At 40.7% G+C, this 25,432-nt stretch overlaps 1 protein-coding gene across 4 annotated transcripts in view; it reads right to left on the bottom strand.

Annotated features, from left to right (window-relative positions):
- Nucleotides 1-25,432, bottom strand: part of LRRC4C (leucine rich repeat containing 4C) — a 616,943-nt gene that overhangs the window by 285,832 nt on the left and 305,679 nt on the right. For all 4 annotated transcript variants that reach the window (XM_083750681.1, XM_083750677.1, XM_083750679.1 and 1 more), the window contains one exon: nucleotides 11,162-11,332. The gene's annotated coding sequence lies outside the window, so the exon portion shown is untranslated. The remainder of the gene's footprint in view (nucleotides 1-11,161; nucleotides 11,333-25,432) is intronic.

The following is a 25,432-nucleotide window of genomic DNA, read 5'->3' as shown; positions in this document are numbered from 1 at the left end:
TCTCTGCAACCAATACTAGTAATTAACAACAATCCGCATTTTAAGTAATACAATCAAGCAATAAATGTCTCTAAACAGTAGACATAAGTAAAAATGAAAATGAAACAAGAGTGAATAAAATACAAAATAAAGAATACATCGAGATATAGCTTCAGAGCACAACGTATAGTAATTACAATATATGTCTTGAGAATCTCAAAAATGTCACATGCACAAACAGCATCCTCACATGTAAGAGCACACACAAATCAGGAATTCAGGAAGCAAGCTGTCAAGACTCAATGACCACACCCTTCACACACACCCTACATCACTCCACTCCGCAGTTCTCACTTTAAAAAAAAGGAAACACTAAAAAATGCAACAAGTGACACTCATGTACAATTCCAATGGCAGATGAAAAGTCAAACGCACACACACACAAATTCATTTCCACCCTGTCTCTGTCTCACCTAAGTTTTGTTTGAATTTGGAGGCCTTCAGGAGTCAGGATTACTTTCACACGTATTGTCTTCTGACGGAGGACTTGATTTACATGTTATAGTGGGGTGCATTATAGTTTTTTAAAAGGAACTCACAGCCTTATTTGATTTTTGCCTGAACTGTAAGTATTTACCTGGGGGGTTGCGTTCTGAGGCATTGCACAAGTCAGCCCACCCCGTTCCGCCCCCTTCCAGTGCTGAAAATGGTGTGGGTGGGTGTCAGCAGTCGCACACAAATCGGAAGTTCCCTGTTTATGTACATGTTAGCAAGTTGGTGACTGTTGGCATTTGCCAATAATCAAAAAAGCTACATGAGGCCCAATAGGAAATACAGGAAATCTCTGTGTCAAAAAGCAGAGTAATGACACACCAGTGACATTGTAAATAGTTTTGTCTGGAACAGATAGACCTTTGAACATGTATTGAAGGCACTCATTTGGTTGTAACATTTACTGAAAATGTTAAAATGTTATAATATTTCCAGTGGACTTTACAAACTTTTAAGTTTAATGGTGATTGTAATCATTCATCAATGTGAATCATATAGCTCCTCTTGTTTATTTATATGCAATGTTAGATTAAACTGAGGTGTAGCTTGGTCCAGAAAAAATAGATCTATGACAACAAAGAGGCAAGTTTGAGAATATACACAGATACTTTCCATCACCTTTGAATAATCATTAGTAGTCATCCCCTATTTGAAATTAGACAGAGTTGAGCTCAAGCATTTTTATCTTAAGGATGTTACTGAGAAATTCCAAAAGAACTTCTCTTTTCACATTTCTCAGCAATGTGCAAAGAGAGTGCTTACGTTTACAGCACCTCCATCGAACTAATTCCTGGATCGGTTGTGAGAAGCTGGTTTCAGGCACTAGGCCTGTTGGCAGACCAACTCTACGTTCCAAAGATGTCTGCAAACATGACGTGAAGGCTAGCAACATTAACCCCGCTGTATGGGAATCTCTTACAGATGACCCAGTGTCTGGAGACAGACAGGTTGTGTATCCACAGCAGTAACCAGAAAATGAATGACTGCTGGGAGGAACGCAGAGAGAAGAAATGGCATGGTTCTTCTGCAGCAGCAAAACTGGATGCCTTCATATGCTCCACCTGTGATAAAACATCTCTCTCCTGTATTGCTGTCTACAGCCACAGCAGACACGAACTCTCCAACAGGTTTGAATTTGTTCCCCCCATGATCCTAAACGGCCTCGGTCCAGTATACCTGAAGGAGCGTCTCCACCCCCACCATTCTGCCCGGACGCTGAGGTCCAGCGCCGAGGGCCTTCTGGCGGTTCCCTCATTGCGAGAAGCAAAGCTACAGGGAACCAGGCAGAGGGCCTTCTCGGTAGTGGCACCCACCCTGTGGAACGCCCTTCCAGCAGATGTCAAAGCGATAAACAACTACCTGACATTCAGAAGACATCTTAAGGCAGCCCTGTTCAGGGAAGTTTTTAACGTGTGATATTTTGCTGTATTTTTGGTTTTTATGGAAGCCACCCAGAATGGCTGGGGAGGCCCAGCCAGATGGGCGGGGTATAAATAATAAATTATTATTATTATTATTATTATTATTATTATTATTATTATTATCCACAATGGATATGTGCTTTTTCCTCCTTCACACGCTATTCTTCCTTCAGAACTGCCAGGGAACTTGAGAAGCCACCCTCAACTGATTGTCCTTGGGGCGATTCTGTTAGGGTTTTAGTTGAGTTGAGTTTTGAACACCGCAGAAGAGAAATTGCAACAGGCATTGTTCCTCTACAGCGCTTGCTGATGAGACCAAATAAAAGTCAAAGCATCAAGGAAAACCATTCACATCTGACTCTTTGATGCCCATCATGAGAATAACCTCTAGGTGTTATGCTGTCAGCCTGGAACTAAATGTAAGGCGAATGCAGACAACCCCATTTACTATTTGATATTTGCCCTATGTACCCTTACTCCCATTCACCAACCTGTCATTCTATGCAGCACATAGCATGGGCACTCAGCTCCTCCCTGTCTCTTACTGAAGAAGGAAAATGTTTTTGACTTGATGTCAGTGCCTACAAAATGCAGTCAGAGAGTGATGAGATCAGCTTGAAAGCTTTCTGTTATACAAACAAGGAGAGAAGGCATTTCTCCCTCTTGCCATCAAATTCACACCCAGTGAGATGGAAGGTGACCTCCATAAAAAGGGGGCTATTTTTTTGAATGACAGAAAGAGAAGCCAAAATTGAAAGGGCTTGAAATGACTTTTTCCCCTTAGTCTGTGCTTTAAAGTACCTGAAAGGATGCGTAAAACTATGCAACTATTCCTGTCTTGCAGAGGCGGCCCTGACATCGGCCCTGACATTATGGAAAGAGAGGGGGCAGCCTCAGGCAGCAGATTGGGGTTATAATAAAAGGGCATCAAACTATTACTTAATTTGTTGTTATTGGGTTGATTGTTTGCTTGTTTTTACACCCAGTAGTGAGTGCTTGTGGAATTCTTTACCTCGGTTGTTGAAGTAATTTAACTGACTGCACACTAAGTTGTTTCACTAACAGAAGCGAGAACAAGATGCTGCTTTTGGTAATTTAACAACAACAGCAAAAAATACCCACACGCAAGCATTCATGGCACTCTGTGCTTAGGAAAGAATGGTGCACAGATGCAGAAGGATGAAAGAAAGAGTGAGAGAGAGGCCAGATGTAAAAGAGGAAAGGACCCTGAAACTTTAATGCCTGTGTAGAACAGAGACTTCTGGAAGATATAGCTTGCCCTTCCACATGTGTCAGGAGGATTTTGAGTGTCACATGGCAGGACAGAGATTCAAACAAGGATGTGCTCTCCCAAGCCCACATTCCCAGCATGTTCACACTCCTGACTTAGAAACATCTATGCTGCCTTGGTCATGTCCACAGAATGGAAGATGGCAAGGTCCCCAAGGACGTACTCTACAGGGAGCTGGCTTCAGGCATCGGGCCCCTTGGCAAACCAACTCTGCATTACAAAGATGTGATGCAATGCAAATGTGACATGAAGGTTGGAAACTTCAACCCTGTTGTGTGGGAATCCCTTGCAGTGCCTGGAGACAGTTAGGTCGTGTACCCATAGCAGTGGCCAGAGGAGGAAATACTGCTGGGAGGAGTGCAGAGAGAATAAATGCCATGGTACTCCTGTAGCAGCATGACCAGATGCCTTCATCTGCCCCAGCTGCAACAAGGCATGTCTCTCCCACATCAGTCTCTACAGCAGAGCCTTCCAAACTTTTCATGTTGGTGATACATTTTTTAGACATGCATCATTTCACGAAACAGTAATTCAGTTTTACTAGCAAATTGGAGGTTAAACTAACCTCTTTCCAGCCCTGGGAGGAGCACAAAGAGTGTTCACGTGACACACCTACACACTGCAGCCGACACACCGTGTTGTGACGCACAGTTTGGAAAGCTCTGCTCTATAGCCACAGCAGGCTCTGTAACCTTCCAAGAGTTTGACCTCACCCCCTAAGGTGCACTCCTCCATTGACTCCTGAGACATATAGATGCAATCAATAGCTTGCCCTCTTCTACATAACTAGGGGCAGGAGTCCTGTCCTTTTTTGTATCTGGCCATCTAAGAGATGGGGGCAGAATATATAGAACAAATCCTATGAATCCTTAGAAGTCCCATTGTGTTCAATGGATTGGAAAGCCTGTACTCAGTTGCTTGATCCACCTACGGTTATCTGTGGCTGTACCTACCTCTGGTTCTGCACACTATTAACTGCCCTGCCCTGCACCCTACCAGCCCCCATTGACACTAGCACAGTATTTCAATTGTCCATTTTATGTTCAACTCTATAATATCCAGCACTGTACACAGTAGTCCAGATGTAGCTGTCCCATGTTGTTGTTGTTTAGTTGTTTAGTCATGTCCGACTCTTCGTGACCCCATGGACCAGAGCACGCCAGGCACTTCTGTCTTCCACTGCCTTCCGTAGTTTGGTCAAACTCATGTTCGTAGCTTTAAGAACACTGTCCAACCATCTCATCCTCTGTCGTCCCCTTCTCCTTGTGCCCTCAATCTTTCCCAACATCAGGGTCTTTTCCAGGGAGTCCTCTTCTCATGAGGTGGCCAAAGTATTGGAGCCTCAGCTTCAGGATCTGTCCTTCCAGTGAGCACTCAGGGTTGATTTCCTCCAGAATGGATAGGTTTAATCTTCTTGCAGTACATGAGACTCTCAAGAGTCTCCTTCAGCACCATAATTCAAAAGTATTAATTCTTCGGTGATCAGCCTTCTGTATGGTCTGTCCCAGAGATATGTATAAATGAATTACAATACACCCTTCCCCCTTCCCCCCCAAATCATCTTCCCAAGATTCCCCATCATGGAATTTGCCTTTTTTGAACATCATTGTCATTGCACAATCCCAAGAGTTTATGCAGGCTCCATCAGTGTTTACTTAAAGTCCAGATATTTGCTCCGTTTACCATTTTTTTTGCTTATCTACACAGTTTATGTGAAGAATACACATCCTTTCTTTGCATTCAGTGAACAGTTGTGCCTCTCACTTTAAGTACCGCAAGAAAGAAGATTGGCCATCAAACAAAACATGAAATATATGGTTATATTTGCTTTCAACAAGCTAAGACCCTTGCAGACTGTGCTGTGCTGTGCTGTGCTGTGCTGTCCTGTCCCACATAAGAAGTATTTGTTGAGTATGCAGTAATTTTTCACTAATGTATATATCAGCTGTGCAGAATTTATCTGCTGGAATAATTTGCTCTGCAATTCCAAAACACCCCACTCTCCAGTCTGATACACAAAGTCATTTTCAACTCTAGAGTGGAAGTTTCCCAAGGACTGAGCATTTGTCAGGGTTTTTAGTTTATCAGTGCTTTCCAGGAACAAGTGTAATAAATCCAAAGTTGGATTAAGAATACAAAACCCTTCAAATAAGAACTCTTATTTGCAATATTACTGCTCAACTTCCCCTGGGTTATGTAATTTAGAGACTCATCATAATGGGTTCCATGCAGTGACAACACATGTTCAGAGATTGCTTGCTATCAGCTATTGGGCAATTTCACACAGTCAGAGTGTGATCAAAATAACTGCCAGAGAGATGTATAACCATCTCCTAATGGTGTCGTCTTATCTGTTTAAAATGTCATCTCACAATGTCAGAGAAATCATACAAGCACTTAAAATTTCCCCGTAATACTCTGTATAAAATTCAAAGTTATTATCTTTGGATAAAAGTGAAGATATTTCTCAAATCCAACAAAACTTCACAAAGGTCACTTTTTAAATTTTTTCCTACATATTTTAGAACTTGGGTAAAAGGTAAAGGTAAAGGATCCCTGACTGTTAGGTCCAGTCGCAGATGACTCTAGGGTTGCAGCACTCATTTCACTTTATTGGCCGAGGGAGCCGGCGTACAGCTTCCGGGTCATGTGGCCAGCATGACTAAGCCACTTCTGGTGAACCAGAGCAGTGCACAGACTTTTGAACTGCTAGGTTGGCAGGAGCAGGGACCAAGCAACGGGAGCTCACCCCATTGCGGGGATTCGAACCGCCGACCTTCTGATCGGCAAGCCCTAGGCTCTGTGGTTTAACCCACAGCGCCACCTGCGTCCCCCTGGAAAGTTAAGTCCAGTCAAAGGCAACTAAGGGGTGTGGTGCTCATCTCACTTTCAGGCCAAGGAGGCTGGAGTTTGTCCACAGACAGCTTTTTGGGTCATGTGGCCAGCATGACTAAACCACTTCTGGCACAACGGAACACCGTGACAGAAACAGATCGCACAGAAACACCTTTTACCTATTTATATACTTGCAGGAGCGGGGACAGAGCGCAGGTGGCACTGTGGTCTAAACAACAGAGTCCCTTTAGAACTTTGATGAAAGCTCTCACTATAGATGCGTTCCACTTTTGCTACCTGATCAGTATTTGAGGAACAAGTCTATCAAGTGGTTCACATAAACAGATGGCTGATTTTTCTTCCCTGGAAGATTATTCTTGATTGTCCAGAAGTTTCACAGAGTAATTGTATGAAGGCACATCAGTTTAAATCCCAAAATTCTGGTGGCTTTGTGGGGGAGGCCTCTACTAGTTGAAGAGCTGTCATGTTTCTCACAATGGGCATAAGATGCTGTTATATCATGACACACCATCATCTGAAGAAGGACATTGTATGGGGGAGAAATGATGGCAAAATATGTCACTAAACAGAAGAAAGAGCTCATGTTACTACCTAGTCAGGTCTTGCCTGCAAAGCCTACATGGAACACCACCACCACTGCTATTTTCTATAAAAAGAGGTGCTGGGACTCACCATGAACACTTCCCTTGTTCTCTTATAATGGCAATGGTGCCCACCTGAGAGGTACCAGAACTGAGTTCTGGCAAGTTCCAGCTGAAAAAAAGCCCTGACTACCACTAGTGAAATCGACAAGAAATTGGGGAGGGGGGGATATTGCCTCCGTGCTAGTTAAATTAAAGAAAGAACACATAAAGGCAAATATATGTTTGCATTGGTAGAAAGTTTTTCATTTCCAGGAGATGAGTGAAGTCTGGATCTTCTCATAACGATCCCACAACTAGTGAATGTTTAAATTGACATGGGGAACAAGCCAATGCATATATTTTTTTTAAAAAAAAAAAGTTGTAAATGTTCAAAGTCAGAACCACTTTTAATATTCTAGTTGCATGCTTTTGGAAAATGTTATCTGAAGTGAATGTTTAAAGACGAGGCTTCTCAGTTGAAATTCCGGATCTCTTATGCAAAAGCCACAAAGACCACAAAGTTATTTTTCAGGGCCTAGGTAGTTAACAGACCATTCCTTTGTGGGGAAGGGGTTGCAATGCTACACAGGTATCACCAGTAGTTCATACATCTTTTTTTAAAAAACACACACATACACACACAAAGATACAATATTTTCCTTAAATGGAGAAGTTGTAATGATAACATGTACAGTACTGAAGTTGTCCATGCCTGTGTGTGCATGGCGGAAAGCAGTTCTGGGAAACATCAGTCAAGATGAAGCCTAAAACAGCAGCTATTTTGACAGTTAATTGTAGTAAGACTTTCAGTAATAAGTAATAATGCTTCCCCCCCCCCCCAGTTTCTTGAATCATCTCCCTACGTTTGCCACAGCAAATATTACCTTGGGATGAGCCAGAAAATCTCAATGTGTATCCATATGTAAAAAAAAGCAGGCCATCTCCTTGGCAGATTCTACCTGGCAGCCATGAGCCTGTTCCAGAATTTACCGTATTTTGCCCAATTGCTTCCCAGCCCAGATTCTGATGCGCTAAGGTTGATGAGATTTGTAGCTACACATAACAAGTTCTTCAAGGTCAGTTGGAGGAGTAAAACTGATTTTCCAAAGTTGGTAGATATATTTATTATCTACCCCACAAAAGACAGAACAAGACAACAGTTGCATGAATGCACACTTGTGGGGTCTCTGTTCATTTCAGTTAAGGCATTTAAGCCACATGCATAGTCAAATCCATGTTTAGACCGCCTTTCTCCAAATAAATGAAATAATGCATCTGATCCATTTAGGAGCTCTTAGACTAATGTTACAGGGATTCCACTCATGCAACATTTTTTTTTTTTTTAACCCAGCAAGCATATCAGCTAATGTAAATGGAGGAGAGAGAATTTAATCAAATTCATCTTTGGAATCAGCACATCTACACTGTTTTGTAAGTTCCTCCAACCCTCTGGAACATATTTTGGGGAGAGGAGGGAGCTATCGCAGGACAGGGCAATCAGAGAAAATCTCCTCCCCTCCTCTTACAATAGTCATGCGTCTGAGGGGTCCATTTCACCTATAATCGAATTTGAGCAAAGTGCTATACAGTGGAGGAGAAATTGTGGGAAGCTTTACTTTATAGACTACACTTTTATCCTGTGTGAGCCACATAAATTGTATAAGGATAATAAGAATGCCTCCCTCAAACAAAAATATCTTTTCAGCCTTTCCTATAATTTCCTCCTTTTTCTTGCCCACAATGAATAGATGTTCTCAGGTTAAAATAAATATATACATATACTCTCACTTTGTACTACTAGGTCCTACCAAATCCTTGATTATTTCTTGGCATTAACTATGATTGGTGACCTTTATTTTCCAGGTACAGTTATTATTATTGTTTTGCACCATGCATTATCCTACGGGATATCGCCTGGCCCATATGTCTGACTTGCTCACAAGGCTGCATCATGCTGGTTACACAATTTTCTGTAATCTGTGGTCTTTAGAAAGAATAATAATAATAATAAACACATTCTGGACCTTTTTGTTCCTTCTTTTTCACAAGGTATTCTTTAAATGTTTTTTCTTTTTTAGATCTTCACATAAATTAGAGCACAAAATGTTCAACTCACATAGGTTTGTCAGATGTATCTTATTGTTTAAGTCTTCTGTCAACAAATTATTTTACTTCAAATTGTCATGTCTCATTAGAGCAGCAATAGTCACTGTAGGCTCAATAAGGCTCATCATACATTGTTAATTACGAGTGTCATTCAAGCATTTGTGATCCATTGTGTCAGCAAAGTTTGAAGCAACTACAAGCAGGTAAGAACGTACCATAATAAAATCCTGATAACATTAAAAACATGAAAATCTAGATACCATTAAAAACATGAATATAAAGTAATCAGTATTACTAAAAAAAATAAAGTAATCAATGCAACAAATAAATGAATTGCAATAAAAATCAATCAAAAGGTTGGCAATACAACTGGAGGACAACAAAAAGCCTGGAATATTCCCACATTGTGCACCTTATCCAAGAAGGCAACCAACGTCCCAATGATCAAAGGTAAACCTATTTCTGCAACATTCCCTGACTTTCCCACTGACATCACTTCTGGCTGGTCCAAATGACAGTTAAGAATGACCTGATTCTGTACAACCATCACTCCCAGATAGTGTCTCAGAAGAGAACAATATGCTTGCTAGGAACTGATAATGAATTGCAGAACAGTGTGTAATAAGCATACTGGTAAACCCTAATTTCAAATTTACAGTCAAATTCTTTTGGTGGCTTCATGTAGACAATGAAAAATATATGTGCCAAAACAAAACCATACATAACTGCACATAAGCTTCTAAGCTAGTGAAGAAGCATTTCCAAGGAGGGCTACCCTTTGGATGTCTTCTCCAAGAAAAGAAAAGAAAAGAAAAGAAATCAGTAGGCTTCCTACTTGCTGCCAACAAGGCATTCCAACTTCTCAGTTCATATAAGAAGATCAATATGGATTTGTACTGCACAGCGTAAAGTGCCAGTGAGGAGTCCTGAATAATCAGCAGGGGTGAATGGCTGCTTTGAGTTCTTCCACTAGGGCCACTGAAGCTGTTTCTGTCATATTAATGAATAGTTGTCACTTGCTGGTGAACACTAGAGAGTTGGCTTTTCATCATATTTAGGGAGTAGATTCTTAAGGTGCTAGTTTTCTATCATGACCACCTATATCGACCCAAATTTATTTTGGGATTTGTCCAACAGCAGGTGGAAGAAGCCAATGGACTGAAAGTCTTTTGGGTTTCTTCTTCCATAGCTTGGGAACTTGGGGAAAAGATTTGTTGTATCTTTGCGGGGGGGGGGGGGTGAGCTACAGTGGTACCTCGGATTAAGAACTTAATTCGTTCCAGAGGTCCATTCTTAACCTGAAACTGTTCTTAACCTGAGGTACCACTTTAGCTAATGGGGCCTCCTGCTGCCACACGATTTCTGTTCTCATCCTGAGGTAAAGTTCTTAACCTGAGGTACTATTTCTGGGTTAGCAGAGTCTGTAACCTGAAGCGTCTGTAACCCAAAGCATCTGTAACCCGAGGTACCACTGTACATTCTTCTTTAATGCAACATGCTAGAATGGAAATCTACTGTGCTGAGATGATGACAATGTAATTTAGCAGGCTTATTTATATAGTCTTCCAGCCTCAGCTATCCTGACATGGTTTTGAACTTTGATCAAAGTTTTAAAATGGTATTAGGATGTTCCTGTAGTCCTTTAGAAAAGCACCTTACATTCTCCCGAGGATTTGAAATACACATCCTATGCATGTGACTGTTCACCATGCCTACTGGATCTGGTACAAAACATCAGGATGACAGCAACTTGGGAAAGGCTGCTTTAGGATGTGTAAATGGGTTGCATCTGGACACACCAGTTTGAATTCACATATGGAAGAATGACTTTGAAAGTTATCATGGCACTGAATGGAATGCAACAAGTTCTCTTCCAAACTAAATACAAAATAACTTCATTTGATTGCAGCATCAAGCTGCCAGAGCCAACTTTAGAGCTCACAAAGGGGGGAAATAGTCAACTTCCCAAAACACTATGTTTTGTGATAATGTCACAATTTGCAACCACATTCACAACATGGAACGCTGACAACAAAGTCAGACACATCCATAAGACTCATGCAGAAGAGACTGTCCTACTGCTATTTCAACTTCACTGAAGTGTCCAACATCATCAATTTTAAGGTCAGCTTAACATCAATTCCCCAAAAAATAAATCACCATCAGCAGTAATATTTTTACAAGGTTGTTTTCCTCCTCTTTGTAACAGACTACTAAAAACAAATGACATGGATGAAATAGAAATGGCACTCACAGTGCAGCTATGCACACATTCTTGGAAGAGAGAAATGTCACGGAACTTGAAATGAAAAAATAAATAAATAACGGATTACCTGTGCAGGATTCTTCATTGGAAAACATCCCAAATTTCCAAAATGGAGTCCATTTGCTGGTTTGTTTGTTGTCTCTTACTCTGTATGTCTCCTCATCAACAGATTGAATAGGGCAATTTGCTTTTGTTCTTCCCTCTGACCATTCCCCACTGTTTTTCTTTTCACTTAGACCTGGGTAGGAAAATATTGACATTGAAATAATTATTTCATTCTATATAAACAGTCTTTAAAAATACTAAAACATTTCAAATGCTTCACATTTTCTCCACAGAAATAGCCGCAAAACAATAATAGATTGCTACAGTTGCCAAAAACATAAACTCTTCTTAAATTTAAGAAGAGGTGATGATGGGGTTTTCTGGTGGAACTGCACATATTTCTGTTCAATTATGAAAAGCAATATCGAAAACAGAATATTCAGCAGCAATCAGTGAAGCAGTTTGTTAGGCACAACCTGCCAGTAACTGGTCATGAGTGCAACTGAGTGGGAGCAAAAAATTATTTCTCACTGTTATCTATGACTGCACAGCAGTGCCTGTGGATGTGGGCAATACCTCAGAAACCACCAGGTAACTCAAAAGTGCATCCCCCTTCATAAAATTTATGCACTGCTTGATTGTAAAAACCCTCAAAGTAGTTTTGCACATATAAAAAAATTAAAATTAAGAAAACAGTACAACCCTACTTTAAAGCAACAAGATCATGGGAATGTATAATACAGTGGTACGGTAAAGGTAAAGGTACCCCTGCCCGTATGGGCCAGTCGTGTCCGACTCTGGGGTTGCGCGCCCATCTCGCTTAAGAGGCTAGGGGCCAGCGCTGTCCAAAGACACATCCGGGTCATGTGGCCAGCGTGACAAGCTGCATCTGGCGAGCCAGCGCAGCACACAGAAACGCCATTTACCTTCCTGCTTGTAAGAGGTCCCTATTTATCTACTTGCACCTGGGGGTGCTTTCGAACTGCTAGGTTGGCAGGCGCTGGGACTGAGCAACAGGAGCGCACCCCGCCGCGGGGATTCGAACCGCCGACCTGACGATCGGCAAGTCCTAGGCGCTGAGGTTTTACCCACAGCGCCACCCGCGTCCCTAATACAGTGGTACCTCAGGTTAAATACTTAATTTGTTCTGGAGGTCCGTTCTTAACCTGAAACTGTTCTTAACCTGAGGCACCACTTTAGCTAAAGGGGCCTCCTGCTGCCACTGTGCCACTGGAGCACGATATCTGTTCTCATCCTGAAGCAAAGTTCTTAACCCGAGGTACTATTTCTGGGTTAGAGTAGTCTGTAACCTGAAGCATATGTAACCTGAAGCGTATGTAACCCGAGGTATGACTGTAATAATAATAACAATTTATTATTTATACCCCATCTGACTGGACTTCCCCAACCACTCTGGGCAGCTCCCAACAGAATGGATCATTTCTTGTCCTCTGTTGTGTGCATTTCCAGAGACAATATGTAACCACCTTGCATAATTAGACTAGCTCTACAATTTAATGCTTATAAAGGTACACCTACTATAAAACCGCAGGCAAATCAGTCTAGGGTTGTTGTTTTTACTATGTACCTTTAAAACTGAATTTGCTGAGCTGGGAAAATAACCTGGGGAAAAAACTCAGAAGGATAGAAGCAGTGGCTCAGAAGTTATGGTGAACGGGGGAGATGCTTCAGGCTTGTATTCTGCTTAACTGGCACCAAAGGTCACAGAAACTAAGTGTAAAAATGTTTTGACAGGAGTGGATATGTGGCACAGAGGCAAATGGATTTGAATGTTCAGCATTTTCCAAGCAAGCAGCACTAGCAGAACTAGTGGTGAATATACAACCAACAATAACCAAGTGATAACATTACATCAACACCCCTGCCCCCAAAGTACTGTGATTGGAGAGGCCTGGTAAAACCCTTCCTTCTCACTGGAAGCTAGATCTGTCAGTCAGTCCCACAAGAGCTTTTGCTCTCCCTCATCTCTCCAAGTTGGTGTTTTTCATTTATGACAAGTTTGGGGAGAAATATTCTGCACATTTTTCATTTTAAACAATCTGAATTTCTGAAGTGCTGCGAGCCACTTTGGAGCTTCCATTTCAGTTCAGGGTTATTGTGAAGAGATACCACTTAAACTCAGACAAGCCCTGAATCTGCCGGAAGAGGCCTTGCTTTAGTTCTTGAGGCATGATTTATTCTTTCAAAACCTTTGCGTACCCTGTAGTACACTCACATCCCAAGACTTTGAACATAAGGTGTACATAAAGCTATGCAAAAAGGACTCTGTTTTACAACAGGCATAGGCAAACTTGGCCCTCCAGATGTTTTTGGACTGCAACTCCCATCATCCCTAGCTAACAGGACCAGTGGTCAGAGATTATGGGAATTGTAGTCTCAAAACATCTGGAGGGCCAAGTTTGCCTATGCCTGGTTTACAGCTTGCTTTCTGCAAGGATCCTGGCCATATGGAAGTACCGGTACATTTACATATGAAGGGATCTGTTCAGACCTTCCAGTGAATGCACAGAAGGTTGGATCATGAATAGCATATATGATACCACACTTGTATATTTTTGCAACCTATCTCATATTGAAGGTATGGGCAGGCATATCTCCTTCAAATTTATATAATCTAGCTATATCCACCTTTTTCTTTTTCAAACACAAACCATCAATGCTTGTCAATCTTCTGAGTAGACAGTCTATCTGATGAACGTAGCAGTTTCATAAATTGATTTTATCAAGTTAAACCTATGGTAAATCTGAGCTACCATCCTTCTCAAACTGTGGACAGAAAAAAGAATCATCAAAGCCAGTTTCTTTCTGTAGGGATTAATTTAAAAGACAACTGCACTGATAATTAAAAATTCCAAAACTTTCAGTAATTTCAAATATATTTCAAATCCTTTTTTCTTCTTTTTAAAAAAGTAAATACATTGAATGGTATTAGAAAATAATCCTCAAGCATACATTATGTTTAAAGGAAGCTATGGAAGCCACTATGTCAGAAGAGTTCAGGACAGTATTTTCAATCTCTCAATATTGTTTTATTAAATCTCAAATGAATTTCATATCTTTTATTACTTGTACCAGCCATCACTATATTTCATTTTCTGCAAGGAGGTTACATATTGTCTCTGGAAATGCACACAACGGAGGACAAGAAATGATCCATTCCCAGGCAAGATCAGATATTTCTATTCTTCAGAAAGCTATTAAAAACTACTACCCAGATGATATTTGTCCTTGTCTTTCATTTCCAAGATGACAATATGATAGGACAGGGTGGTACGCTATTTGGATCAAAACATAGTGCTCCCAAATCTTTTTTTCTGACCAATAGGGAACCAGAATAAGTGGCTAAGAGTAAAAAAAATGGTCATATTTTGGACTCCCCACTTAATAGCAGGGGCGAAATGTTTATTGGGAAGACTGTAGTCCATCAGTGGATCATTTCAGATACTTATCTAGACTGAAGATATATTAGCAAGTCCTCATGGAAGTGCATACATGTGAACAAATTCTATCCTTGTAAGGCTACCAGGGACATTCTACGGAAAAAAAGATGGTGGTCCACATAGGTATATGGGAGTGGCCATCTTTCTTCCCATATGAAGGGTCCGCATATTATGAAAGACAGTTACTTCTTGAGAATATTTTAAAACAGATGTTTTAGTGCCTGGCAACAGATCTGCTCTTAGCAACTTCAAATGTTAAGTGGGAGAAGAGGCAGCCCCTAGACCATTCTCATTAAAACTTTATGTACCCATTTACAGTTTGGTTCATTGGTTATGCAGCTTAATCTATTATCAGATCCATGCATCAAAGGCAAAATTGGAAGGTTTGCTCCAAAATATAGAGAAAACTGGATTCTTCCCCAACCCTACATGCAACATCACTTCCATGAAAGTGATAGTTTAACAGATGAACATTTGGACAATGAAATGTGGCAGATTATGCAGGTTTTGTTTGCTTTGATTAAACACACATTCAGTCTTGAAAGGAAAGGAAAAATATTTTTTAGCAGGTTAAAGTATTTTGATTCATATGTAGATGAGGAGGGAAAAATCCCTCACTGAATACAGATGTTTGATAGTCAGATCCTCCCGTCCCAACTTTCTGTGAGCGCTGATCCTGGTTTTGATGTTCCCACATTTCTGGTATAGCAACCTTTTAAAGGAGGTGGGATCCATCTGCATCACATACATGTTTGTTCATTTGAAAAACAACAAAGCAAAACCTCATCCTCCATTATGTTTCAATCAGGTGTGCTTGCCCCCACCCAATCATTTCAGCTTGTTTTGTGGCCCTCACATTTTAGATTCTGATTGGGCTGCATTTCTTGTCAGGTTGACGAAAGGATGTTATCCATCACCAGCTTCTATTTTCTGCTTTATAAATTTTGATGCCTCAAAATGAATTTTGCCAAGACTCGTCTTTTTGCCTGCTCTAACAACTGCGATTATTACCATGTTTCAGAAAACAAAACTGCACATTCTTTCCTCTCAAATGCTGAGCACAACAACTTCAAACTGCTGATTGGGATAACCTCAGGTAACTATTGGTAATCTAATTTCAAATATCCTTTTTCTAGTAGAATGAAGGCTAAACTGAATGTGACCCAATACATTGCTGGGAGACCAGGAATATATCAGAAATCTAGACATTTCTGCCTAACCCTTTCAAAGTCTCCACCTGGGACTCTCAGTTTCTGTGAATAAAATAAAATACTCCTTTTAATTTAATAACATATTTTTATATTTATATACACCTCCTATTCTTTGTGTTCCATAATGACTTGAAGCAACAAAGGAAGAAGCACTATTATGGCAATGATTTTACTAAATTACACAAAAACTAAATAGCCCTACCCCTATTTCTTAATGTCAGAAATATATGGCCACAACAGTATACAATGCCACAGGCAGTCATAAGAGTCTAAGCTCTGCAAAATACATAGTTTTGAAAAGAAAAGAACCCCCCCCCCCCAACCTCTGTTAAATTTATAATACATAATAGATGTCAAGTCCCAATAGTTATTTCCTGGATTCATATTCATATTTTTCTATAGCCTAGAAAATGTCTAGAAATATGTACATATTAAATATCTGTGTACCACTCATTGCTCAGTTCTTCTTCTGTGTAGTTTATGCCATTGCTATGGATATTACTTATACAAATGCTACTTATTTTACATATGTTTTATTTTATTGTACCAATAGGAAATATGAAAGTGTTTTTGGGCTTTGTGTTTTTGCTTTATTACTACAATTTAACAGCAGTGTTGTAGAACACATTGTTTTTAAACATATATACATGAAGGAGCATATCCTACAAAACCAATTGCCGCGTACAACAAACTTATCTACACCTGAACAGACTTATTTCCTTAGGTGTTTCTCTGTACTCCTTTCCAGATGTTCATTTGACCACACAAACCTATTGCGGAATAGGAAGCTGCCTTATATCAAGTTAGACTTTCGGTTCATCTTATTCAGTATTGCCTACACTGATTGGCAGCAGCTCTCCAGAGTTTCAGGCATGGATCATTCCCAGCCCTACTTGGAGAGGACTAGGACTGAACCTGGGGACTTCTGAATGCAAAGCAGATGCTCTACCACTGAGTTATTTGTGACTCCCCAATTATTCCTTCCATCCACCATTCTAGGAGGTTTGTGCACTCTTTCTGATGCTCAAGCAGGACCACCTTTCTCCATTTGACCTGCTGATCGAGTAATGGACAGGAACAAGCAGGAGGATGGTGGTGTTTTAAACACTCAGGGAGCTGCCACTGCTCACCACACTGCTTGCTCCCTTCTTCGTTCTGTTGGCTTCATCTTCTCCTGTGACTGCCATGTCCGATTTCATCACAACTGCACAGCTTGAATGGACAGAATTGCCTGAAGTGCTGTTGGGGACAGGGGTGGGACCTGACTTTTAATGAGGGGAGATGGAGGTGTGACCAAAATGAAGGACACTTGCACCCACCTAGAGGCAAGTTTAAGAGAAAGGGGAACTCCCTCAGGCACCTGCAGATCCACAGAAATATGGAGTTAGCTCTACAGATGATTCCCAGGAGTATAAAGAACATGCAACTGAAATTGTATAAAATAGATTTGGACAAGAAACATGCAACAGCACCACTATTACTTTTACCATCCTCATAATCCTGCTGTTTAGCTGCAAATAATTCTTGTCAGTAAATATCTGTTAGATGAACCAAACTTAGTTTGAATATTTTCTGGAACATAAGGCAGCCACCTAGTGCTGCTACAACCAGATGTTGTTATGATGCCTATATAGCATCCTCAACAAATGGCTTATCATCATAAGAAATGAAAATAGATTTGGTTTCAATCCAGCAATTGTGCTTCCATAGAACAGATTTTCCTGCATAGCAGAGGGTGGGAATAGATGACTCTCAGAGTCCCCTCCAACTCTACAATTCTATAATTCTGTGATTTAGTAGGGATGTGCATTGGATCTGTTTGTACCCCAAATAAAACGGCAAAATTAGGGTGATTTGGGACAGACTCAAATTCCTGAACTGGATCTTGCTGTTAGCAAGGTATTTGAGGAAAGGTCAGGAATGCCAACATCTTCTGAGTAGCTCTGTTGCCTCTGTTTTTCCAAGTAATTTAAATGCAGAAACACTTCCCATTTTTCCAAGAAATGAAACCAAGCTGATGGGGGAACTTGGGATAGAAAGGGGGAAAGGGCCTTTTGTATCTGTTAAACTATTTCAAACCTGTTTTCTGATATGATTTTGTTCTATGTTTGATTTTGCATTTTAATAAATAGAAATCAAAACTAAAAAGTATAAAAGGGTATCTGGTAATTGTTTGCATGGCTGTGAAAACAACTGATACATCTCTCTCTGTTCAAGGTTTGTAGAACTCTGTATTTGACAACATTCAGTGAATTCTTTGTCATGATCTTCTGTTTGCCTCTTTGCTAATTCTTCTCAGTGGAGGTGGAAAGAGGTTCCCTTTGCAGCTTTGGAAGGTCTAAGTTAGGCACTAGCTTGCTGCTGATAAATCAAAGATTATTCAGTTTCTAAGAAAGTCCAATTTACCAACTGTCTATTGCTCATAGCATCAAAGATCTTGGGATCTTACAATCACAAGCAAGTTAAGGAAACAAGATTGGATGACTTGAGTAATGAAGTAGAAAAATTACTTTTTTTGGAAAAATTGTTTCCCATTTATCTTCTATATCAATGTTAACACTCCAAGCCAGAGATATACAGGGTCATTTATCCACTGTAAAATGATCTGTTTTCACTGCTTTGTTTCTGACTTGACTGTACTAGTATATAAATTGTATTCTTGGAGGAAGAGGGGTAATCAAGATGCAAGCATTTGCCTAATGCCCTTTTAAAGGAATATTTAGCTTCTAAATTCTATTTGGCATCTTTTTAATCACATCTTTGTTTATGTTTTACACTGTTGTATCCAGAACAATTCCACACACCCCTGTAAAATTCAAGTTAGAAAGGGGGAGAAAGAAGGAAATGGTGAACTAGAGATGGGCGAGATGAAACTGCAGTGTTGCTTGCTTCAATTAAGAGGTTCACAAAGACACAGATAATTTTTTATCACCTCCTTTTGTCCTTGAGTCTCCACTGAAGAGAATTATTATTTCAGCAGTTGGAAAGCCACATAATCGGGACGTTTGCATGATGCAGATGAACAGAGGATTAGACATTAGCGTCTCGAGGAAAATGAACTCAAGGAAAAGATCAGCATACAATGCATCGATTCCCAGGGCAGTCAGCAGAAAATGAACATATATTGACCAATGAGTGGAATAATAGCTTTGTTGACAAGCTCATAGGAGACATTCAATCTCTACACCAAGTGGGCAGAGCAGTGGAGTTGGAAAGAAAATGAATCATCTGCTCTCTTCCATTCACCATGGCCACTGTCCTTTGAAATATGGGATAGAGAATAGCACTGGTTCTCGCTAGTTCCTCTGGCCATTATTCCCAACCCCAACCCATCAGATGTAAGAATCACCAACTGATAGAATAGTCCCAACAGGATGCCTTGGTATCTAATTGCAGTGCTTTGAGTACTCCTTTCTGTTTGCCCGAACTCAGTTGTGCTTAGAAATTCCCATTAATTAAAAACAGTAATTGAAATACCTCCTCCTGGGAAATAAGGCACAATCCTGTAGGGGTTCTGGATGCATTTAAGTCAGGAGGGGATGTTGGCTAGGGAAGAGGGAATCAGTAGTTTATGGACTGTGTCACTGTTGGTTTAGATCTGAGATATTTTGCCAAACAGCAGATCCTTACTTTCCCTAGTTTATTGGGGTTAATGCCCCCCTATTTTCCACTGCTTTGGGTTAATTTCTCCAATTCCTTCTCCCTGCATGGGGTGGAATCTATACTTAGCAAGTGATATCTTCTGCAAGGTGAAGAAAACAAAAGCCCTACTAGGAATGGGAGAGGAATTTGATTCAGTTTGCATTTAAGTAAAGGTAAAGGTACCCCTGCCCGTACGGGCCAGTCTTGACAGACTCTGGGGTTGTGCGCCCATCTCACTTAAGAGGCCAGGGGCCAGCGCTGTCCGGAGACACTTCCGGGTCACATGGCCAGCGTGACATCGCTGCTCTGGCGAGCCAGAGCCGCACACGGAAACGCCGTTTACCTTCCCGCTGGTAAGCGGTCCCTATTTATCTACTTGCACCCGGAGGTGCTTTCGAACTGCTAGGTTGGCAGGCGCTGGGACCGAGCAGCGGGAGCGTACCCCGCCGCAGGGATTCGAACCGCCGACCTTTCGATCGGCAAGTCCTAGGTGCTGAGGCTTTAACCCACAGCGCCACCTGCGTCCCTGCATTTAAAGGTGAACCTAATTTGCACAATATGAGAACCAAAACACAGCCACACATTGCTCTGTACTTTGCAATATAGTTATGTAGTCCAATTATGTGTACACATATATGTAAAACTGCATATATTTGGGAAAGCTGCTTTGCCAAAATTGCATACGAAATTGCATACAAACTTGTGTATATTAGGAAAAATTAGCAGTAAAATGCTGGTGGATTTTCATGAGAACAACTCATTCTCTCTTTCTCTTTGTGCTATTTTCTAATGAAAAAAACGAGAAAAAAACTATTGAAAATAAAAATAAATAGCAGTTAAATGCAAGCACCACAATGGACACCCATGACAGAGACCATTTTTCTCAGCTGAGAAACAATGTCAGAACAAAAATGTCTTCCATTGTTTCTGGAAAGTACAGATAGTGGGTGCCTGTTGCATCTTGACAGGTATGCTGTTCCACAGAGAAGGAGAAGCCCCACTGAAAGGCCTGGTCCAAGTTACTGATATCTACAGTGGTTGCAAGAGATGCTTTCTTGCAGACTGTACTGACCTAGTACTTTCCCCCCTGTAACCACCTCTTGTACTGTTACTTTGCAAGTTGGCAGCAAACATTAAATTGGGAATACCAGTACTGTCATTGACAATCTACATTTCCTCTCTGTGGTGTAGGGCTTATATCATACAGAAAGAATAAAACCTAGACATATTGATTGTGTATGTGTGTGTGCTAAAAAGGAGAGCTTTTACAAAATAACAGAACTAAAGGAACAACTTTCATTTTGAGCCTCACAGCTCCTTCTTAAAAAAGAAAAATAATAGTAAAAATTGTAATGAAAGGGATTCAGTTTAGAACGTTTGGTGCAGAAAGATAATGAAGAAATATGACTGGAGATTCCTACTCCAAACACATTAAAATGTAAATATTCTTAAAAGATTCTCAAAATAGATGCAAAGATGGAATCTTGCCATATGCCATTACTCCAGCTAGTACTTTTATTTACTTGAATAACTCCCACAGCAAGTCATTCTTCATCACTCTTAGCATTACTAATGGGAGCTGTTAGAGATGGAAATAACGATGAGCATGCACATTGTGTGGGCGCTGTTAAACTTCATGCATTTTTTTCCTTGTCACTGGTTACATGACAAACTGCTAAAATGGAACGTAGAAAGATATTATGTGGTCTGTGTATCCATGCCATGTAGAATGGGGGAGATGTGATGTGCACAAATACTTTTGTCAGTAGTGAAAGCCGCCATGTCTCTCACTAAGCTCAGAACAAATGGGAAATTGTAAGATCAAAAATCAATGTTCACCTTAGGAACCGTTGACTTGCTTCAAAGGGACAAGATTACATGAGTTAAACACTCCTTTTGGCAGCCTTCAACAGCTAGTGGCCCTCCAGTTGTGAACTCCTTTAGCCACAGCCAGTAATGGTCAAGGTTTAAGAGAGCTTTGGCGCAACACCATCTGATTGGGCCCGGACTCCCAATCCTATTCTATGGGTGGTGTGCAACCTTCATCTCCCTGCTGGTAGTCAGGTTTTCAGTCTACATGGTCCATTTTCTGGATTTCCTATTTGGGGGATCCAGTGGGTCTACATGATGCCATTTACCTACGTAGGCATTTGGTCTTAGAGCTCCTGATCTGTTGGACCACTTTGTTGGAGAAAGAACTGAATTTCATTGAAATGCAAACCTGAAGTGCAGTGCAATTTCAAGAGCATTCCTATCCTAATCAAGCTTTTAAAATATGGATTGGCATTGTTACCTTATTTCCTGAATGTAGACTTTGTTGATGTTGGGGCATGTGCAGAGTGTCCATCCTAATTCCAGCAAAACACGCATGAGGCAAACAAAGTCATATCTAAGATCTCAGATAAATGCTACATTTTTGTGATTGACTCCCAAAGCACAGCTTGTAATCATTTCCGAGTATTTCTGCCTTGCTTTTTAGTATATAGTTAGCTTCATTCCTTCCTTAAAATGTGGGTTCCTTTTTTAGATGCTTCTAGAATAAAGAAATAACAATCTTTCACGCAGTTAGCTACTGGGAAAAACCAAGCGCAGGAATAAAGCACACACCAATGGATTATGCTCTCATATATCTGTTCTCCCTGTCGGCCTTCCTCATGTGGTATGTGTGCTTACTTTGTTGATTAAATATATAAACTCAGTTGCTGTGATGGTGTTTCAGCAAACAGGTGTGCACTTGACTATTAAATCAACTCACTCTCTCCCCCTCAAAAAAGATTTGGAATGAGATTCTTAGAAGGCATTATCCTACGCTGACTCTCGAGAGAGCCAGCCAGTCAGTTGCTGAATCTCAACACTGTGTGTCAGTAGGGGAGGGGGGAAAGAGAAGGGTGAAGAGCAATTTCTCCAGGTCAAGGGAGGCAAGAGGAAAAATATGAGATGGTGAAATAGAATGACAGGATGACAGACTTTGCATTCTGCTGCAGAAAAAGTGAGATGTTAGCGCCAAAAAGCCCACTGTGTCATGACTGGTTATATGATTACATTACTGTAGTTAGTGCCAATGTAGCAATTCCAAACACTTTGAGCTTCTTCCAAATCTGCACTGTGCAGGGTAAATTGCTGATATCTACGCATTTTATGACCGGGGTTGGGGGAATCTACACAATTACCTTTGCTGGTTGAAGTATTAACCGAAATGTCTTTCCACTACTCAGCCTTGAATACCATCACCTTTCCAGTAAACTGATATAGAACAAAGTTGCTTTAAGGGAAATCTTAACATCTTTAGACATAACGAGGCACTCAAAACAAAATTAAACAGGCTTAAACCCAACAAAATGAATGGATTCAAGTAACCTTAAATTTGTGTTTGATTGAGGGCAACACGTTGTGCAGAATGAGATAGCAGACAGAGGCTGAGATCCAACTGCACCTGTCTGCTAGCAGAACAGACTTCCGCTTGTGCAACATGACTTACTCTTCCTGTAAGTCATGACTTACTCTTCCTGCAGCCTCTTGTACATTCACCAAATCTGCTTTGAACACTTGGTAGACCTTCTGGGGCAGGTCTGGTGTGGGGTAACAGTCTGTAGGAGAGGAAGGAGCTATGGAAAATCCACCTTCGCAATATTGGTTATCATCCGAAAATTGCAGAGTTCTGGACTGCAATTTGAAATGGTGGGTGATGGATTAAATTCTGACATGCTAGACTACTCTCTTATGTACTAGTTTTATTTACAGCTATATCACTTATTACTATATGCAGGGAAGCGCTTGTTTTTTGCTGTAAAATTTTACCCCTACCCCCACACTTTAGTGTGAAGTAGTACAGTCCAACAACCAACTAGTTCAAGTAACAGGCAAACTATTCCTGGCTAGATTCAGAATTGGTCCAGAATATATATGTGTACTCACTGGAAATTAAGGAGGGGATGTTTCCCATTTCAAGTATAATGTGCAGAACAGCTTCCAATCCCATTGAAGCAATAGAAGAGGGCACAGTTGTTACCATATTGCTCAGGGGCAGTTGTATCTGACATACATCTGAACCTGATTCTTTTATATATATATATATATATATATAAATATGAGTGATTGGGGAATTAATCTGGCATCCGAAGAAGTACTTTACTCCAAGAGTCCCTGGATTTATTCCTTCCAAAGGACTGATTGTTATGCAACTGGTAAAGCTGACTCAGAAAGTAGTACATTAACCTAAATTAACAACAGCTTGCTGGAAGTACATTAGCTAAATGAGCAGGAGTTCACACGCAAACCTTCGGACCCCTGGGTTTACATTTTCTTATATTTTATTTATTTATTTCATAAAATTTGCACACTGCTTGATGGTAAAAACAACAACAACCTCAAAGCGATTTATAAAACATAAAATAGTAAAATCAAGAAAAAATTACAAAAAAATTAAAGCATACAGAAGTTAGAATACTGAAACAGGTTAGGATTACCTCAACTTTCTAAACATCTGGATAGGCTAGTCTAAACAGGAATGTTTTTAGTAGGCACCAAAAACAGTACAGTGAAGATGCCAAGGGAAGGAAGTTCCGAAGTATTGGTGCTGCCTAGATGGTAGAGTGTCGTCATAAAGTTTCTGGGAAGGGAATAGTTATTTTCTTAAGTTTTGGCCCTTCACTAAGTAAAACATGTTTATTAATAGAAAGACAAAAGAAGCATCCATTTAGGAACAGTTCACTCCAAGATAAGAATTTGAAGGCAGTTCCAAAAGAGATGATGTAATGAAAACAGGATGCAGACCATGAGCTGCGGGAAAAGAAAGAAGAGGATAAACATGGGGAAGAGGGAGGGGGGGATTTGTTAATTTTTCTGTCATGAATCTGAAGCTGGACTTTCCATCTTTAAGAGATGAGGCAAGGAACTGAGAGCAGGAGAGAGAATGGCCTTCAGCCCCCAATGCCCCTACTAACTCAGAAGGACTTAGGCAAGGGGAGCCCATTGTGCTATCTCTCTGGCCCACCTCCTGCTCAGAAGCCCGATGGAAACACACTCTCCTCTGCTCTGCCAGAGCTGACAATTGCTAATGCCAGCTGGGTCCCACAAAATGAAGAGACTCCTGTCACAAAAGGCAGATAGAACTGCCTTCTAGAAGATAGAACTCCCTCTTCTAGAAGCTCTATTGCTCTCAGGCATTCAGGTGCTAGGACACTCATTTCCATTTCTATGCTGTTAAGTCCTTACCAGCTATAAAGAAAGAAAATGAAGTTTGGGGGATATGCATGCATTGTTATCAGATAAAATTTCCTGTGCTGTCCCTGACAAGAAGAACAAGGGGACAAGAGAGAACCATGTGCAGCTGCTTGCTCAAACAAAGCTTTTCCCTTTCCTTGAGGAGTGGAAGGCCTTGAAGGAGCAGTCCTCTCTCACTTGAAGCCTAGCACCCGACTTCTTGTCACACAATTTCCTCCTTGTATGGAGGGAGTTGTTTTCTTGGGTGTGCATAATCTGAGGGTAGAGACTCTAGAGGACCCAATGCATGATTTCCTTATTCAAGCACCTCCCCACTACTATCACCATCCAATGGCTTCTGGCTTCAGCTCAGTCATGATGGTTGGAAATAGGTTGGGCAACTTCTTTAAGTGTTAATGGTTTGGCAGTTCTGGCCATGGCCTAACCATCTGCATCAGAGCACCGGCTGCTGCTCAGGGTGGGGTGGGGATCAACACATACACACATACACACCAGAGACACACAAAAGTGAAATGATATCACCTTTCAATACAAGTGTCTAATTAATTAAGATTCAACTTGCCCCCGTGATAAATGTGAAATGATTTAATTATAATCAAAATGATCTAAATTGAATAGCTTGTGTTTCAAAGAGTCACTCGTGTAGTGCTAAGAAGCTCATTAAATTCAATTTGCAGGAATGTATTGCTGTCATGTTTCTTTCCTGAACCACAGTATTATATTAACATTCTTTGATTATTTCCCAGTAGGGTAGCA

This window comes from Podarcis gaigeae, assembly GCF_964106915.1.
Source record: "Podarcis gaigeae genome assembly, chromosome: 1".
Classification (NCBI taxonomy): domain Eukaryota; kingdom Metazoa; phylum Chordata; class Lepidosauria; order Squamata; family Lacertidae; genus Podarcis; species Podarcis gaigeae.
The sequence above is the reverse complement of the archived record's forward strand: the minus strand, read 5'-3'. Positions and strand labels throughout refer to the sequence as shown.